The sequence below is a fragment of the Pteropus alecto genome, unplaced genomic scaffold, assembly GCF_000325575.1.
Source record: "Pteropus alecto unplaced genomic scaffold, ASM32557v1 scaffold25, whole genome shotgun sequence".
Lineage (NCBI taxonomy): Eukaryota > Metazoa > Chordata > Mammalia > Chiroptera > Pteropodidae > Pteropus > Pteropus alecto.
In genome coordinates this window covers 20,785,715-20,805,662 of record NW_006441955.1, presented here as the reverse complement: position 1 = coordinate 20,805,662, position 19,948 = coordinate 20,785,715, and positions in this window count along the sequence as shown.

Genomic DNA, 19,948 nt, shown 5'->3' with positions numbered 1-19,948 from the left:
AATATTCTCCAAACTGAAGTTTCTCTCAAAAAACAGTGCCCTCTATCTTTGATGATAATAAGACAAAAGAAGATAAGAGATTAGGGGCGGTAAACTAATTTCTCAAGATCTTTTGCATCTTCATTACAGACGTAGAAATAAAAGACAAACTCTTGAAATAACTCCTCAGCCACCAGGCATACAGTGAAATATTGTAACAGACTTTGTGGGTATCTTTTTCTACTTTTCCTTTCCCCTACCTTCCTCTTTATTTTCTTTTATTCCTTCTTGTCTCCCTTCATCCCTCCCTGGTTCCTTTTTCTGAACTGTGAATACATAGGTATTATTGGAGTCTTATTAGATGGAGGACATTCAATTAGACACATATCTGGCACCTCTCTTTGGAGTAAGAATAACAAGATATTTCTATTTCTCTAAGCATCCCTGTTCTATACCCTGGAAGTAAGCCATTTTAAGACAGGAGAAAAGCAGGACTGTTTGGCATTGCCTAACGTCCAACCCCTCATTCCCACCCCAGGAATTTATGAGGATGTTGGGATGAAAGACATAAACACCAATGGGTATGAAAAAGGAAATAAAGTTTATTATTTACACAATAAACATGTATAGGATTCACAAAAATAAGGGCTCAAGTTTGGTCTGGAGTGAAATCAAAAACATCAAGAGGGAAGGATGACTGAGTTTTAATTGTTGTTAGGAGGTGGGATATGCATATATGTGGTTTAAACTTCCTGTCAGCACCGAGGGAGGGAATATGCAGCTTTCTTACGAGTTTGTTCTGTTGTGAAGTAAAAGGAGAACGGGAAGGGAGAGCTTGAAAGCAATTAGTGGTCAAACATTAAAAAATGGAGTCTTCATTTTTATTATAGTAAACAAGCTTAATTCTGTTTGTAATGTTTTTAAAAAATAAATTAGTGATCTCATTGATAGATATTTTGATAGGAATCAAGAATAAAATATTTCAGCAATGCATCTACACAGCTTTCACAATGTATGTGATAATTTCACATTCATTGACTTACTTAATCTTTGTGTAATTCTGTGTCATGAACATATTACAGTTAAGTAAACCAAAGTTCAAGAATGTGAAGTGACATATACAAGGTCACACATCTACAACTCAACAGGTGAACCAAAATGTAACCCAAAGTGTTTTATTACCTAATCACATAGACATTTGCTTTCTTTATTTACCCATAGGACCATTACGAATTAAAGAACAAGGTCTTCGCTTTTCAGTATATCTGAGGACTCAATGTCTCTTACATCTTGGGGAAAAAGAGGCAGATAAATTCAGTATCATTTTTTTAGTTTTTAATGCCATAATCTGACCAGCGTGTTAAAAAACCTAGGACAATTATGTGAGGCGATTTGTCAGTACCTTTGTTTCCAAGAGGCAAAATATTTTGAAGATTTACCCTATTCAAGACAGTATTGATTTTTAAATGTAATAATTCCAACCTATTTGTTCCACAGTAAGGGTAAGAGAGGGCATACTATACTCTGAAAAAGACTGCCAAAACAAGACAAGCAGCACATATGTTGCAAATCAAATTTCCTGTCATGCTATGCAACATTCATATTTGATTACGTTATTCAAATTTAAGAACACATTTTTTACTTTTGTTTCCATACCTTAGAGGTTTCTTAATGTGCAATTTCACTGAGCAAATACACACTGATTCTATGTGCTCTTAAAGTGTCATTAACATACAGTATACACAACCCGTTAGACTCTTCTCTGAACTGTACTAAAAATAAATGCAGAGCAGTTATTGTAATTATAGAGTAAATATAACAAATTGACATAATTATAATTAAATCCAGAAAAAATGGTGAACACTTTGAAATGTACAAAATTAATTCAAGACTCTTATCTGTGGTTAAAATTCTCTCCTTGAAGAAGCAAAATATTAACTGAGAACTTGAAGGTAGAAAATCAAAGGCTGCAAGGCACTTCCTTTTTTAGGTCAAGAAGAATGACCCCAAAGCCAAATTTGAGTTCTCTGAGTGTTCATCCAGTTTACATGAAAATGTACTTAAAACAACTCTTTCATGCTAAAGTTTTTCTTCTATAATGTAAAAAAAAAAAAAAAAAGACATTAAAAAATGTTAAGATATAAAAAACCAACGGTAAAAATGCACATTCACATATAATTTTGCCTCATCATTAGGTTTCTAGTGAAATTGTTGTTGGGCCCGGTTTATCTGGACAATTGTGTGAATTTCCTAAATCGCTTTGCATGTAAATAAAGATGTTATGCACAGCCTCATTTTCCAGACCTTTTTTCTAAGTAATATTGCTTAAAAGTTTTCTTGTAATTAGCATAGCAAAAAGCAACAACAAAAATACACCTCTCCCTGGCATTTCTTTTCTCTTCTCTGAGTCTGCTTTTCTGGGTGCCCAACTCTTCTGTTTTGGCTTTGGCTTTATGGGTGTGAGAGACTAGGAAAAATCCTCGGTAGATAGTCAGTATCTTATTTTGCAGTGGCACGCAAAACCTCATTAAAGCTAAGTTTATCAGTTTGAAAAAAATGATTGCAGACCACTCATCCTTTCAAAAGACCGTACTTTAAGATTAATATAAAGAATGGGTCATGAATAGTACTTGCAATTTGTCTATTATGACAAAGTTCCAGCATTCAGTAAATGAATGCCAGTGATTAAAGGATATTTTGTGGAATGGCTCTAAATGCAGATCTTAAAGGCAAAGAGTAAGAAAAGAAGGGATGAGCATGCAAAGAAAAGAAGATGGGGGCAAAATAATAGTAAATAATGAGGAGAAATATATAGAGATATGGAGAGACTTAAAATAGATATTGCTAATAGATAACAATAAGAACCGAGCATAGACAAATGATGACTACGATGAGTTGTACTGAATAATTTTTTTGTGCATCATTAAATATGATGAATAAGAGATGAAAGCAATGTCTAAAGACGAATCTGAGTATATTAAGAATGACTGACGAGGAATAGAAGCACAGAGACAAATTTCATTGGATTGGCAAGGTATGATTTTGTAGTCATTTTACTTCATATAACATAGAAAATGAAGGAAATTAACTTGGAAAAAAAAAACACCTAAAAGAACATTCTTGGTCACTTTATAATGGTAAATATATTTTTTTATATTTTTATTTATTATTCAACCAAGGGAAACTGGTCAGTCAATAGGATCATAAGCAAATAAAAGAATAATACAAAGCAACAATAAGAAAATTATCTATGTATTCCTGATATCCTTTTTTTTTAAAAAACAATGTACTTCCTATAATATGAGCAACAGTATAGATGTAAGCAACAGTAGCAAAAATAAAATTTCAATGAAGAAAACCTCTGAGTCTTGATCTCAGGGAATTTTCACTTGTTAAAATTGTTAAACTACATACTTCCCACTGCTTAGTGTTTCTCCAGAGTCATTTCTCAGATGTTTTAGAAGATTCTCAATACTCATTGTATTCTCTTAGCATTCACGTTTGAAATCAATTCATGAAATTTTGTTGTTCAGAGAATACAAAGTTACCTCTGACAATATACTACGAGATCAAATCGTTTCCTCCTGTCCTTAGAGTCTCCCTTTGTTTTCTTCTTATGTTGAAGCTGAGATAAAGGGCAATCCATAAATTAAAAAAAAAACTTTTCTCACTTCCCATTTAAAAAGGTAAAGTTTCTCACTAGGTCCATAATGTTTGCTTATCATAATTGCTGCAGATTTTGTATTTAGGGTACTTATCTGTGGAACACAACTTTTTAAAATATGCTGTCATGGCCAGTCTCATGGCAAGCATCTCTGATCATAATGATTTGAGTTGGGTAGAGTTGGCTGAGGACTTCATTTTAAGAGACATTTTGTTTGTTTTATTAATGTTGTCCCTTACTACCTTCACTGTTTTACATATTTCTCCAGTGCCCAAGAGTTGTACTCCATAAACTCTTTCTGCCAAAGGGTATGTAAGAAGGCAATACACAGGAATGTTAAATATTATTTCGAGAAAGAAACATATATCATAAGAAGTTTGAAGGCAGATGAATAGTTATTTGACATAAACATTTCTTGAAGGCACAAAGAACTCAGGCATAATATTTAAGATGCTACAATAACTCCATTTTAACATAATGTTTAGTGACCTTAGTGGCTAAGAAGCTGTTTATTTAAATAAGTAATCTACTCACTCCTAAAAAACTGAAAGAAATGAAGAACAATAAGGAGAGAAGATAAAGGGAATGATGAATAAAGGAGAGAAGAAAGAGTAAGAAAGAAGAAATTAAATAAAAAGGAAAAGTATCCAGGTTGATGAGAATTTTAGCAATTTAATCAACATTTTTTTATCCCTTCTTGCAATACTCATAGGAGTTAAGAATTATTATCTTTATGCTATAGATGATAAATTGATGTTAAAGAGGCTAAATGCTTTATTTTTCTCATAGTGACATAATTCATAAGCTTTAGAAAAGGGCCTAGCCTTCAGGGTTTTCACAAAAACATACATGGGCTTTCCTTCTCTACCCCATGGTAGGTCATAGAATCCCATGGTGAGAGTTAAGAACCAGTAGCAAACTTCCTCATGTATACCTCTGTGATTATCATGCAAAAGAATGTTTATTCTATAATTTGAGGATCAACAATTTATGTACCTAATCAAGGAGGTAGTTGAAGAGACTAAAATATGTTATAGAATTTCTATGTAGCATTCAACATAATTATTATTGTCTAGCCTCAGTTATCTTGCACTTGACTTTTACTCTGCTTTGAGTTTAAAATGAAAGTTTTTTGTGTTATGTAAATAAAAAATAATTAACACACATAACTCGATAACACCTGAAATGAAATGAACCTCAGAGAATCAGGCTTATCCATTCCACTTGAAAAGAAAACTTAGCAAACTGAGAAAAAAATGATTATTTTTGATAATTTTGTCAGTATTATCCTTAAAGTTAAAGTTGTCTAAATTAATTTTCAAGGGCCAAAAACATTATGAATAAAACATATTTTATGAAAATTATTTACCTTGTTTGCTTTCTTTTAATTTTGAAAGGTACCTATGAGAAATACTTAAGCTGTCCAAATAGCTCACATGATCTACTTTATTGCTTAGCCTAACTATCACAAAGTTAGGCTTCATGCTGTAGAAGAGCAGGGCAATAGCTTATGGTCTTAGCATCACTTTGCTATCTTCCTAGTGCCACAGGATTTTCTAAGAAAGATAAGTCATCTTTCCCAGTGAAGAAGCAGAATAAAAATAAAAAATATATATAGTTATGAAAAAAAGAATATCTGAAGATACAGAAGGTTAAAGCGATATCCCAAAATAATTTGCAAGATCTACTAAACATTCGGTTCAGGAAGGACAAAGGACAACATATAGAAGGAAACACAGAGGGCTTAAAGAAAGAACAGTAAAAGAAATATCATGGAGACTGAGCACATACAATAGTTAGAAACAATAGCAAAACACACATGGCAGTGTAATTCACATTACAGATGTAAAAATGAAAGAGAGAAAATTACCAAAGAACAAGAGAGTAAGAAAAAAGAGCAGAAAGGAAAGAATAGAAACTAATTTTTTTCAGTGAAAATATAGCCCTGATATAAACTTAGTACCATACAAAAGCAGTAGGAGTTCATAAACTTTTATGTAAATGTACGAGGATCTCAGAGAATAATAATAATAAAAAAAAGCTGGATGCATGCTAAGACTGAAGAAAGCAAGACAATGCTATAGCTATTGTAAATAAAATGATATGTATTAATTCCATTTTGGCAAAATCAATGATTCAAACAAAATCTAAATTTGTATGTTTATAACTTGCTATTTTAGTAAATACCAATTATAATTGGTCATTACTATGTAATGTTAATTTTAGACAAACCTAAAAACAAAACAAAAAATATATTTCCATTTAAGAAACAAGATAAAAGTAATTATATAAAAAATACCTACATCCACAAACTATTCAACTTACTTCTGGTTACAAGAGACAAATGGAGAACCACTGACTGGGTCTCCTGTGCCCATGTCTGCCACAGGCAGGACAGTGCAGGAACTTACAATATAGTATTTCAAGAGGCAACAATGACAAGACTAATGGCTACTGGGGTAAGAAAATGAGAGCTCACGTATGGTTTTTCCACAAGCTAGCTGTAAGACCCAGAGCAATTCCTTTGACTTCTATGAGTCTCCCTTCTTGGAGAACATATAGCAGTGTTATTATTTCTATAAAAGGTAACAATATTTTTATAGGCATGAACATATCAAAATAAAACTAATTTTAATTATCTTAATGTAAATATAATAAGGTCACAATGTCACCCCAGGACAAGATAGCAATAGGATGCCAAAGATTTTAAAAGGTCAGCAGTAACACATTCTAAAGGATGTCTAACTTAATTACTTTTGCCTATGAATATCATATTCCAAGCTATTTTCTCCATACTTTACATAATGTTAAAATGTAAAATGAATAAAAAATATTAGAAAATGTACTTAAATACTTGATATTTATATCTCCTTCTTTGAAGGAATGTGTTTGAAGGCATTTGCCTGAAATAAATCTTCAATTAATCTGATCATGACATTGTCCCATTCTCATCCTTCTCATGACTTCTAATTACCCTTAAAATTCCAAATCCTTACCAAGGCCTACCAGGCCTTGTCAACATTGCCCAAGACTACCTCTCTGACCTCACTTTCTGTCCTTTACCCCTTCCTGTGCTGTCACATTATTCTCCTCCTCTTCCTCAAACACTCATATACATTCCTGTCTGAGGGATTTGCACTGTGATGCTCTTCCATGAGATCTAATGGGGATTTTCTCTCAATTCATACAATCAATGTGGGTGTTATTAGTATCATAAGATCATGGTATGCTTGATATTTCTGCTAAAGGGAAAAAATTAGTGAGTAAATTTTCTTGGTAGTATTTTAAAATGTACTTTTAAAATTAAAATCCAAGGCCAGAAAGTTAAGTATCTCATGTTACATAATTGCCTATTGCTTAAAATGGAAACTACAATGCCCTTCGGTTAAAAAAAAAAAAAAAAGAAAAGAAAAGAAAAAAAAGCTGAGGAATTATGAATATTATTGAACTATATCATTCAAGATTGTAAAGGATCTATAACTGGATTAATGTGTTTCTACTCTTTTGTTTACTTTTTAAAAAGGAAATGTAAAGGCAGGATTTCATGTGGACATTATGACAGTAAGGCCTTTCTTTTTCCCTATAATCACATCTCACTGACTTCCTAAAACTGCTTATGAAGAGGTTTCTCCCAGTTTCTCATTCGTGAAGTGTGTTAGATAATCTGATATGTAGTAATGGGAGAAAAGAAGCCAAGCTTAATATTTTTTTTTCTTGTTATTGTTTTTGTTGTCATTTTGCTTGGTGCAGATCAGATTTGTATGTGAAATTTGGGTCTGCCTTCAGATCCAGGTTTAAGAGCTTCTCCAATCTGAAGCAGAACAGTTGGGAGAAATGATAGAAAGAAAATGGAAAGATAGAGATGACACTTTAAATCCTTACCTATCCCCTAATAAATTTAATAAATAAATAAATTCTTATCGAAGTTGGAGAATCAGAGGAACACTGTGGAGTACAATATCTGGGTTCTCCAAATTCCAGGAAGTCACATTATTAAGGCTTTTCCAGCTGCAGAAAAAAATAAAATGAGATATATATTTATATATATCTATGCCATATATTCATATTGTATATTAATTTATTTATATTAGTATATGGATAATACACTATTAATAATACATATTTATTATATATAAATAAAGAATAGTTTAAAAAACACTGTCAGTTTTGCATATCTTTCATGTAATTATGAACAAATATTAGCATAAATATGTAAATGCTACATTAATGGAATCAAAAAGTACGTTTATTATACTTTCTTTATAAATCAGAGCTCTCACACCACTGAATGAAAATGGCTCACAGACTGATTTTCTGTTTTTCTTGTAAATGTCACCTGAAGAACAAGAAGAGACATTTGCTGGAAAATTTGAATTTATTTGAAAACTGATCTGCTAATTATCTTAAATACTATATTCTTATCTTGATTGCTTCTCAAAAAACCTACTTTTGTATACTTTCCTGCAAACCTATCAAAGATATTTGTTTAATAAGATCTATTTTTCAAAACTGTGGCTACACATGTGCATATGTATATGTTTATTCTCTAATTATTATTTATTTTAGTATGAATCTTGAGTGAAAACATCATTTTTTTTTGTCCTGTGAAATACATTATCCAAAGTCTTCAACCATTGATGTCTCAACTATGACTTATACATGTCTAATTCAGTGCTTTGAAAACCGGTTTCATTTTTTCTCAGTTGGGAAGTTATAATATGCACATGTGAGACAGGCAATTAAGATGGTTGGACCATCCATTAGAACTTCTGTTTAGTTTGTCAGATGCATGAAACCATAGTATAAAGCTATGATTTTACAATGAAAAATTATATCAGCCTCAGCCATGTTTCCAGCATAAATGTTTGTGAAAATTTACAATTACGATGTAGTAATAAGTTCACCACCCTACAGGTTACCAATTTCTATTTTTTTTTTCTCAAAGTGTATGTTTCTATCAAATGCAGTACTGTTTAAAACATGAATGATTCAAAACTAATTAAAATTATTCCTAATTCATTTACTCTTTTTTTCTAAAGCTCAGTATGGATAATCAAAAGGTACCTAGTTTACAATAGAAATTGCATTAGGTGTTGAAGGACCAGCATGAATAAAAGATAGTCCATTCACGTGGCCTATAAAAACAAAGGTCCAATTCTTGAAGCTGGTTTTCTGCCATAGGTTAACTATTTCATGCTCTAGATCCTGCCATTCTAAGTTGAACTCACCAAAAAGTTAAAAAAGTCATAATCTCTATTCTCAAAGAGCTCTTATCTAAAGAAAAAATCTCTATATATGGATAGGTAAACACAATAGAAGTGTGGAAAGTGCCATTTAAAAAATATGTATGGTCCTGTTGTAGGATAAAGGACAATTTGAGTAGCTCTGTGAAGTCTGTGTATGCCTGCAGCATTTGAGATGAATGCCAAACATGTATGAGGAAATGACCAATTGTCCTTCCTCAATAGGCTTCATTTCTGTCTGGTCATGTGGTTGTAGCCTGTACTTATAATTGTTTTGTTTTTTTTCTGTTTTGTTTTTGTTTTTGTTTTTGTTTCGGTTTTGTTTGTTTTGGCATTTCAGATGAAGGATTTATTTTCTTGTGTGGCTTTGTTGCTTTTTGCCTTCATATTCCCATATCAAACAGATTTTATATATATATATATAGTATAATTAAGCTTTGTGGAGTACTGTTACTTGAATCAGAAGACTCAACTAAGAAAGAATGTTATTTTCAATCCAACTAGATACAGACTACTGTAAATTAAAGAGTTGGCATACTCACTAAACACGGGTAAACACAATAGTCTCTAACATTCTGTGCTTTAGCCACAGTAGGTGCTCTCCAAATCTATTGAATGGTGAAGTCTCTTATGTTGAACTACTTCATAAACTGTCTTGGTATTTAATCACTCTGCGCTATCATCTTTTTCTTTTTCATTTTCCTGTTGATTCTATTTATAACAACCACATTTATCAGGCTGTTTTAAAATTCTAACTCCACTGTACACACAAATATGTTTTTTTATAAATATTATCTATAAAATATACATTGTTTTCTCCAAGTATGCCACCTTCCATAGTCATCCTCCTATTGTCAGCCTTGTTGGCATTGGTATAATTATAATTTTCCATGATTAATGCCTTAGCTCTTTTTACAGGCTTTTCTCATAGTATACTTATTTTTAAATCTCCTTTTTCATCATGTCTGATACATAGCAGTTTCTTATTATTTATCTATTTATCTATCTATCATCTATCTATCTATCTATCTATCTATCTATCTATCTATCTATCTATTTATTTATTGCTATAATCCAAATGATTTGTTTGGCTCTGGAACATATATCTTTCTTTAGATGGCACTGTACGTTGTCTCCTACTGTCTGGCAAAGTCTAGTCTTGTTAAACCACCTTCTTGATTTTTATTAGGGCTCTTACCTACCTCATTCTAGCTGTGCTACTTCAGTTACATTAATCACTACTTCTTAGCCTTGATAACATTGTTTCTTTTCCTTTCCTTTCCTTCTTTTCTTTCCTTCCTTCCTTCCTTCCTCTCTCTCTCCTCTCTCTCTCTCTCTCTCTCTCTCTCTCTCTCTCTCTCTCTCTTTCTTTCTTTCTTTCCTCTTTCTTTCTTATAAACAATAGATTAACTTTAACTGCTTAGGTTTTCTGTTATCATTGTTTTTGTTTAGGAAATTTTAGTACTATTCTATTGTTAACATTCCCTTTTTATTTTTAATTGTTAAATAACAATTTTATTCATCTCTTGTATTTATCCATGATATGTTAATCACCAAGTTACTAAAACACAGTAAATGCATGAATACATATTGTTTACTGTATCAACTTTGTTGTTCTGTTTTCACAAGGTGGTCACCTAATGGCTTTACCAGAAAGCAAAATAGGATTGATTTTTAACACAAATAGTCTATAACTGAACATCTATACTTCGATACATAGAACCGGTAAAATTATGGAGACTCAAAAAACATTGTAAAACGAAGTGATTTGCTTCTTCTATAATTTACTTAATGCTCCCACCGCCCCCACCCCTTATTGTCCCTTAATACCGTTCCAAACACACAGGGAAAAAAGACAAAAGGGACAGCCAGGATGATAAGTTAATATTTTGAGATTGAAAATGCATGAGATAGCAGGTTCAATTCTGCCTTTTGCCAACTCAAAAATATAGCATTTCAAATTAAAGAAAAAAAAGAAGAGAGAGTGTTGAGGTTTATTGCTGATTATTGATGTTAAAAAAAAAAATCCAAAGACAGAATATCTAAAATAGACCTCCAGTTACTAGTGCTCATATAAAATTAAAGTGTATAAAAATTTTTATAACATTATGTCAGTTTTTCTATTTCCATCATATTTTCTGATCCCCTGCCTGTAACTTCTAACAGAAGTATGGAGTGTAAAATTGACTGTGAGTATATGATTTTGTTTTCCTTATCACACTCTATTTTCAATATAATCTCTATCTACCTTTGGTTTCACTTTCTCTTACATTCATTTTAAAAACACAGTTTGCTTTTTGCTCTTGGCTGCATTGTTCTTGATCATTTTTCTTTCTAACTTCCTATCTTATCCCTATCTAAACTATGAATTCAGTGATAGTTATTTTTCTTTTATACATTTCCTTCTAGCAAAATGTATATATTTTTTCTTAAATTGTAATCATGGCAAAAGGTTTACATGGATGTATAATTCTCTACAGTTTCAAAAACAGACTTTGTTATTATTTTCCTTACATATCACCAAAGTCCACTAAAATCTAGCATTTATTGACTGTTACTACTGTATATATTTTGTGGAAAGAAAATTACAAACTTTTATGGTAGGCGGTGTAGTTCCAAAATTATGTAAAAAATTAATTTAATAATCCTGATTTCTTTTTTATTGTTTCTAATGTTTTTATTTGTTAAATCATTCAAATTTATTTATATTTTCTAATTGTAGTTTATATACTTACTTTAAAGATATCTGATAATATGAAATTTAGTGCACATATTTATTTTCAGTAGAGAAAATGTTTCAGAGCAGAGATTATGTAATGTAAATGAAACAAATGTAGGTATTCTGGATGAACACTTATAAGTCCATTTGGTAGGCTATACCAAGAAGTCTATTCTTAATGTAGAAATTGGCATAATTTGTATATCAATCTTAAATGACAAAGACATAAAGAAGATTTGCGTATTTTAAGCAATATATTAATCATGCCATATAATCATGTAATTACTTCTTTATTTTCATGGATAAAAAGTAAATAAATGGGATTACTTTTAAAAGAAGTTACATATTGAAGCATGACTATAAGCCCACAAATCTCAAACTTATGCTCCCAAACTTGACTATAGGTATAATGTGGCATTTGAAAATTTTACAAAATTGACTAATTTTATAATTCAAACTTGGGTCTCATTATATAAAATGCAAACAAAAAGAAGAGACAGAAAATTCCATTTTAGAACATAGCTTTTCATGCTATGTCTACACTAAGAACTATTCTTTGAAATATTGCACAGAATGTCAAAATGTGTTCCATGTCTCTACTCTCATCTGTGTTAATTGCTAAGGCACCACATTATTATCTCTGCCTACAAAAAATTAAAAATAAAAAAGCAAAGTGTCTTCTATGCCTCCCATCCTTAGATACCTCACTCCTTGTACAAGCTATGTATTGAAATATTAAAATTTCCCTCAAAAATGGTTATCTCCTTAGTGATTAAGTTCTCACTTGAGTGAGAGAAAATAGAATATAGCCATGAAAGGTGACAATGTGTCACATGTTAGCACATATCAGAGTTTATGTTGTGCCTAGAGAAAGAAGGGAATTGTGTTGATATAAACTTGAGGAAAAAATTGCACTACTTTCTTATACACAATCTCAATTTCCTGCTGCCAATTACTTCTTTGAAATTTCTCAGAGATCAATCTCCCTAAATATCAAGGTATAAAATCTGAGACATATTGATTTCAATCAAGTGGCTTTGTCAACTCGATCAAATTACCTTAATTATTATGCTTCCTTTGCTAGGCACATCAGTTAAATATGTCCAAAATATCTACGTACAAAAATAAAACAAAAGTTGAGAATTTGGTTTACACCAAAAGAAGAGTATTTAAAGCAGTATTGTACAAATTTATTATTTAAGATCTCTAATACTGTAGAGATTCTGTATGCAAAATATGTTCATTCATGTTCAAGTATCCAAGTTTGGTTAAAAATATTTTAATAGTCTCTAAGGCTTGGAAAAATCAAATATCTTAAAGAAAACATTTTTCTGTTTTATATATAAGTATAAATTAATTAGAAACATGTATGAATAATTTTTCTTAAATTATCTAAAGATTCAAACATGAACAAGAGAAAAAAATAACAAATGTAGCCATGTTTTAGATTGATATTAGAAATTAAAATAAAGGTGTGAATGTTTTCTAAATTCAAGAATTATTGGTTTTCTTAGACCAAACATTTAGTCAAGACAATGGAGTAGGTAAACATTGTGCTTGCATCCTCTCACAGCCATATCAAAACTACAACTAAATTACAAAACAGCCATCATTGGTAGTCACCTGAAATCTAGCTAAACAGAAGTTCTACAACTGCGAATACACAGACAGGCCACCTCAAGACTGGTAAGAAGGGTGAAGAGGCAGAAAAGGTTGAGTCCACACCCACATGTGGTGGTTGAGAATTGGGAGGAATATCTCGACTGTGAAGGTTTCCTTGGAGGAGGGAGGGATCCCAGCTCAAAGTACCAGTGTCAGGAAAGAGAGTCTCTACAACTTCTGGCTGTGAAAACAAGCAGAGATTATGGCTAAGTGAGATGGAGGATGGCCAGAGCCATAGACATTCATCGGGCCCATGTGCAAACTTACTCGCTGTTGGACACACTCTCTCTGAGTTCCAGCACTGGGGCAGCAGCTTGAAATGTGGCAGGAACATATAGCGAGGAATTAAATTGTCTGGCTTCAGAGCAAGGGCTGGAGGGCCAACTTTCTCCCAGACAGAAGTGCAGGTAGAATCCATTGGTTTTTTTTTTTTTTTTTTTTTTTTTTTTTTTTGATTGTTTGCTTGGTTTTTTTTAAGTACCCCCCTCCCAGCATGCAGATACAAGCGGCCACCATATCTTAGTCTCCATCAACCTAACTAACACTGGTCTCCCTGCCCTGGCAAATCCCTGAGACCCTGTCCCTCTCAACTTGTGGTCTCACCCAAGTATTTCTCAAGTTTTTTCCATATAAATGGCCTGTCTTGGCTCATGCCATGGGCTTTTCTAAAATCTCTCAAAGATTCACAAAACTCAAACAAGCATCATCTGTCTTCTGCGTGCCTCTTATCTCCTGGTGAACAGCGCAAGCCCAGCACTAGCAGCAGCCTGCTTCAGTTTGTGGCTTGGCCTCTTGAGGCACCTCCAAGCCCAATCTGAGTGGCAACCATCTGCAGATTGCTTGGTGACTCTTGGCAGGTGGCTCTGGGCAGGGACCTGACTGTGGCTGAACTTGGTCTGCGACGGGGCCCCTCTCAGGAGGCCCCGGGGCCAGCACACTCACTAGCTGGGTGTAGAGAAAGTTGGAGCACCATCGGGGGCTATATCCATGGATGACCCACCCAAAGGGCAGACTGGGCAGGTATCAGAGCCCTGCAAAAGCAAATTCAGCTCTGCAGGGTAAACCCCTCACCAGCCAGTCCTCACAATCAATTAGCCCAAGTGTCAGTCCCTTCCACTGATATGCAAACAGCAATCAAGACTCTACTACAACGGGAAGGCACATACAACCCATATGAGGAACACACCTGGAACACCCAGCTCAGTTGACCAGGGAAGACTGTGCCACTGCACCTCAGAGGATATCTACTACATAAAGCCACTTTACTGAGACTGGGAGACATAGCAGCCCTACCTAATACATAGAAACAAGCAGAGGGAGGCAGCAAAAATGGGGAGATAAAAATCCATGTCCCACATGAAAGAACAGAACAAAACTCCAGAAAAAGAGCTAAAAAATGGAGACAAGTGATCTATAAGATTCAGAATTCAAAACACTGGTTATAAAGATGCTCGATAAACTTGGGTGAAAAGTAGATGAACTTAGTGAGAATCTTAACAAAGAAATAAAAAACATAAAAATGAAAATAGGAGACATTAAAAAGAACCAGTCAGAAATGAAGAATATAATAACTAAAACGAAGAATACATCAACAGATTAGATAAAGCAGAGGATCAAATCAGTGACTTAGAAATAAGGTAGCAGAAAACATCCAGTCAGAACAGCGACAAGAAAAAACAATCCAAAATATCATCATAGTTTAAGGGGCCTCTGGACCAAAATCAAGTGTACCAATACTTGCATCATAGAGGTACCAGAAGAAGAAGAAGGAGAGCAAGGACTTGAAAACCTATCTGAAGAAGTAGGAAAACTTTCCTTACCTGGCAAAGGAAATAAATATGCAAGCCTGGGAAGTGTAGAGAGTCCTAAACAAGGATAACCCAGAGAAGCCCAGACCAAGACACATCATCATTAAAATGCCAATGGTTAAAGATAAAGAGAGAATCTTAAAAGTAGCAAGTGAAAGGCAATTGGTTATCTACAAAGCTATCCATAAGACTGTCAGTTGATTTTTCAACAGAAACTTCACAGGTCAAAAGGAATTGGCTCAAAATATTCATAGTGATGAAAAGGATCTAAAACTAAAATTATTCTACCTAGCAAAGCTATTATTCAGAATCAAAAGACAGATAAAGAACTTTTCAGACAAGAATAAGCTAAAGGAGTTCATCAACACCAAAGCAGTATTACAAGAAATGTTAGGGACACTTCTTTAAGAAGAAGAAAAAAAAAGATAAAAAAATATGAATAATAAAATGGCAATAACTACATATCTATCAACAATTTACTTATAATGTAAATGGATTAAATGCTCCAATCAAAAGATGGGGTGGCTGAAGGGATAAGAAAACAAGACCCCTAAATATGCTGCCTACAAGAGACTTGCTTTCGATTGAATGATACACAGACTAAAAGTAGAAGAATGGAAAAGGTATTTAATTAAAATGAAAGAAAAAAGAAAACTAGGGTAGTAATACCTATATTAGACAAAATAGACTTTAAAACAAAAACTATAACAAGAGACAAAGAAGGACCCAGTAATCCCACTTCTGGATATTTATCTGAACAAACCTAAAACACTACTTCAAAGAGACACGTGGATTCACATGTTCATTGCAGCATTATTTACAATAGCCAAGACAGAGGTAACCTGGGTGTCCATCAAGAGATGAATGGATAAAAAAGAAGTGTCACATATATATGATGGAATTTTCCCCCAGTCATAAAAACGAATGAAATCTTACCATCTGCAACAACATGGGTGCTCTTAGAGGGTATTGTGTTGAGTGGAGTAAGTCAGACAGAGAAAGACAAATGCCACATGATTTCACTTACAAGTGGAACCTAAAGAATAAAATACACAAACAAAACTGAAACAAGCTCATAGATACAGAGAACTTTTTGATGGTTGCCAAATGGAGGGAGTTTGAGAGGGTTTTTTTTTTTTTTCCTGGAAATGATTTAGAATGTTAGCAAGAGAAAAATACAATGGCGATTTAAAATCTCAGATATCCTTATTGATTGTGTGATCATTGAAAGCAAAGTACAACTCAGATTGTATACTTTAACTATACATGGTATCATTTAGTTTTAAATCATAAAAGGGGAAAATACCTATCACAAGTACATTACAAATAAATTTAGTTTTTATTTTATTTGCACTTAACAGTCTCTAGATCATATTACTGTATGATAATATGCTTTTGTCTGAATAAAAGTATATAATCATTAACATTTATAGTTTTCCCTGGTAAAAAGGCAGATGACATACATTATCATTGTGTGATGTATAATTTGATTGCCAGCACATTAGGATTTTTAATGTAAGATTTATAATGTAAATTTCAATTCTGTGCTCTGTCAGTAACTAACAAATGTTGAATTATTTCCTTCCTTAGACATACACCATTGGAATCCATTTAAAGTGCTTAATGATGTATTAATAAACCATGATTTTCCAGCAGAGTTTCTGAACTCCCCTTACTGGCGCCAGCTCTAGTACTGCCAATCAAATTAGAATGCCATGGTTTCTCAGTAAATAAAGGTTAATTGGATATATAAAGGGAAATTGAACATCAGAAATATCTATACTCACATAATTCTTACATAAAATTTAGTTATTAAATTTATATTTATCATAAATGTGGCTTAAATATCCATACTTGCATGTATTAGAAATTTTTATTTTTTGTTTTGAATACAAAGGGCTATCCACTTGTAATTTCAAGGAAAATCAGACATTTCAAGCTTAATATTTTCACCTGTGTTGACTTAATTTTTCTAATTGATTATTTCTCAGGAGAAACAAATTTATGTAGAATCATTTGTGCTTAGTAAGTTTCACAGTAAATGCATTTTTTTCAAATGCATTTCTCTCCAATCCTTGCTTCTTGATATATTAGGTAGCTTAAATTATAGCTTGTTTTTGATGGGTTCTGTTGTCTTGTATTCAATTCAGATGCCAATCATATGTTCTACAGTTGTAATAAAACTGTATGGAAAAACTTACTAAGTAAGTATTGATATTCATCAGCTACATAATTTTAAAAATATAAAATTATCTTGTGAGGAAAAAGAGAGTATGCTTGTACAGAGGATTAAATGTTTAGAGAATCTCCTCCAGATACAGTATGCTTAATAATGCTGAAAGTAAATGTAAAGATATATAGTTAAGACATGGCTTACAAGTGGAAATTTAAAGAGTTTCTTGGAAGGCAGAAACAACAAAACAACAACAACAACTAAACTTCATAATAATAAGAAAGTAAGAAACTGGGAGCAATAATTGCTAGTCCAGAAGCTGGCCAGAGGACATAGTAGATGGAAGTCACCGATCTCACTTCCTAGCTTCATCATCCTCAACCTCACATCTGATATCTGCAAGGGGAAACTTCAGTGAAGGATATGAAATAATAAGAAAGTCATAGGAGAGTAAGAATTTGGGAATTCAACTTAGTCTCGCCATTGTTTCTAAACTCTAAAACAGATCACCAGTCACCCTAGTTTTTTGTATGTCCCCTTCTCCAAATTCCCAAACCTCATACTTGAAAACATGGAAATAATTAAGCACCTGGGAGAAACTCAAGCAAATTATCTCTGGGAAAAAATCATTTAATTTCATACTTAGGTCTCAAATATTTTCCACAAAGTTCTAAGGAAAGTGAGTTCACTATAGAAAATCACTAAAAATATGATAAAACTAGCCACAATTGGAAAAATACCCCCAAAATGTATAATTAGGCCCAAAATAAAATAAATTTAAAAGAAGCAAAAATTTTAATTCTATTTTTAAAGAAATTTAAGAAAGTATTAACATAATAAGAAATGAGAGACTATCAAACCCGACCAGCTAGATTTGAAAAAGAACAAATTGAAAACTCTGGAAATAAAAAAGTTGAAAAATCTGTATGCTTCAAATAAATTAGCTTCAAAATATATTAACAAAAATATAAGCAGAATTATATGAAATAATAGTTAACACAGAACATAACTATGTGCAAATGCTTTTCTAAGTGAATTATGTATATTAATTTATTTAATCCTCAAAATAGTTAAAAGTTAGGTATTATTGTTATTTTTGTTTCAGAGATGTTACATTAGTCAGGGAGATTTTTTAAATGTGCCTCAGTCCCACAGATAGTAGCAAAGAAAGAATTCGAATGCAGGAATTTACTTCCAGAATCCTGAGTTTGACAAGCTATCATTTATCTCTAGAAAACTTGGCAAAATACTTAACAGGCATTTCACAGAAGAAAAAATATTAATATCCAATAAATAAAGAAAATACTGTTTAAACTCGACAATAGAGAAATACAAATAGCAGTATGATCATAACCCTTCATCTAGAAAAAGAGTCTGTTAATACTAAATGTTTGCAAGGATGTAAAGCATTGAGGACTCTCATATACTGTGCAGAGGTATGTAAATTTATGCACTTAATGTAGAAAAAAGTTTAAGTGTAATATACGTGTACTTTATGACCTAGCAATTCTAACGAAATATCTTGAGAAATCCTTGCACCATGTGCCCAGAAATCTGTACATACATATTTGCAGCATTATTGCTTGTAATAGTTCAAAGTGGAAATAAACAAAATATCTATCAATGGAATAGATAAGTAAAATACGACATATTTAAACAATGGAATAGTATTGAGCAATGCAAATGAATAAACACCATGAGTCAATATAAATGTATCTCAAAATTTAATATTAAGCATCATTCCATTTGAATGTATTTCAAATCAGGTTAAATTTTAAAATATTATTTAGAAATATGTATATTTTGTGAAAATGTGCAGAGAAAAACAAGCAAATGATAAACAAACTCTGAAGAGTAACTTTTGGGGAAAGGATTTAAAAATAGTTATCTCCTTTTCTATTTCAAAATCTTAGACATTTTATAAGTTTAAAAATTTTTAATTCATGAAATGATATTATATACATTCATTGGTATATCTAATACATCACACATTTTTAAAAGTAAATTTCAAAAGGAAAAAAGTATATTAAAGAATTTGGCTTTTATTATATATTTTTTTTATCACAGCTACAAGTTTGGGGAAGTTATTTAAATACCTTGGATTTATTTTTCTTATTTACAAAATAAATAAAATACACTAGATTTATTCAGCCACTCGTGTATTAACTTATTGTTATTATAAGCATTAAGCATTTTCTGTGTTCTAAGCAGTGTGCTACCTTGTAGTTACATAAAGATATAAGTTATAGCTTTTGCCTTTGAGCACCTGACATTCTAGCACAAGAGTTGGTGATGCCACCCGGTTCTAATTTCATTATCAGATAGCGGTCAGCTCAGTTCATTCCCAAGTCAAGACAAAGAGAAGAATTTGGCCGGCACTGCAAACTTGGCCCTTATGCTTGCAGCCATCCATAGAAAGTTAAGGTGGATAAATAAAAAGGGATCACATACAGGCAGAGAGAGTAAGAAGAAAAATTCTTGGTTTGACATTATTGATACTAAATGAGAAAATAATCACGCCTGTGTATCATTGCATTCTAACCTTGGGTAACAATCACATAAAGATGCTCTGGGCTCATAAGCGTCATATTGAATTTCAATATATATACAAATTTTCAAAGCCTTAATAGGAAAAACAAGCACACTGAGAATGTATAAAATGATAATACCAAGGCCGAGTTGGTAGTTTATGATGTTGTA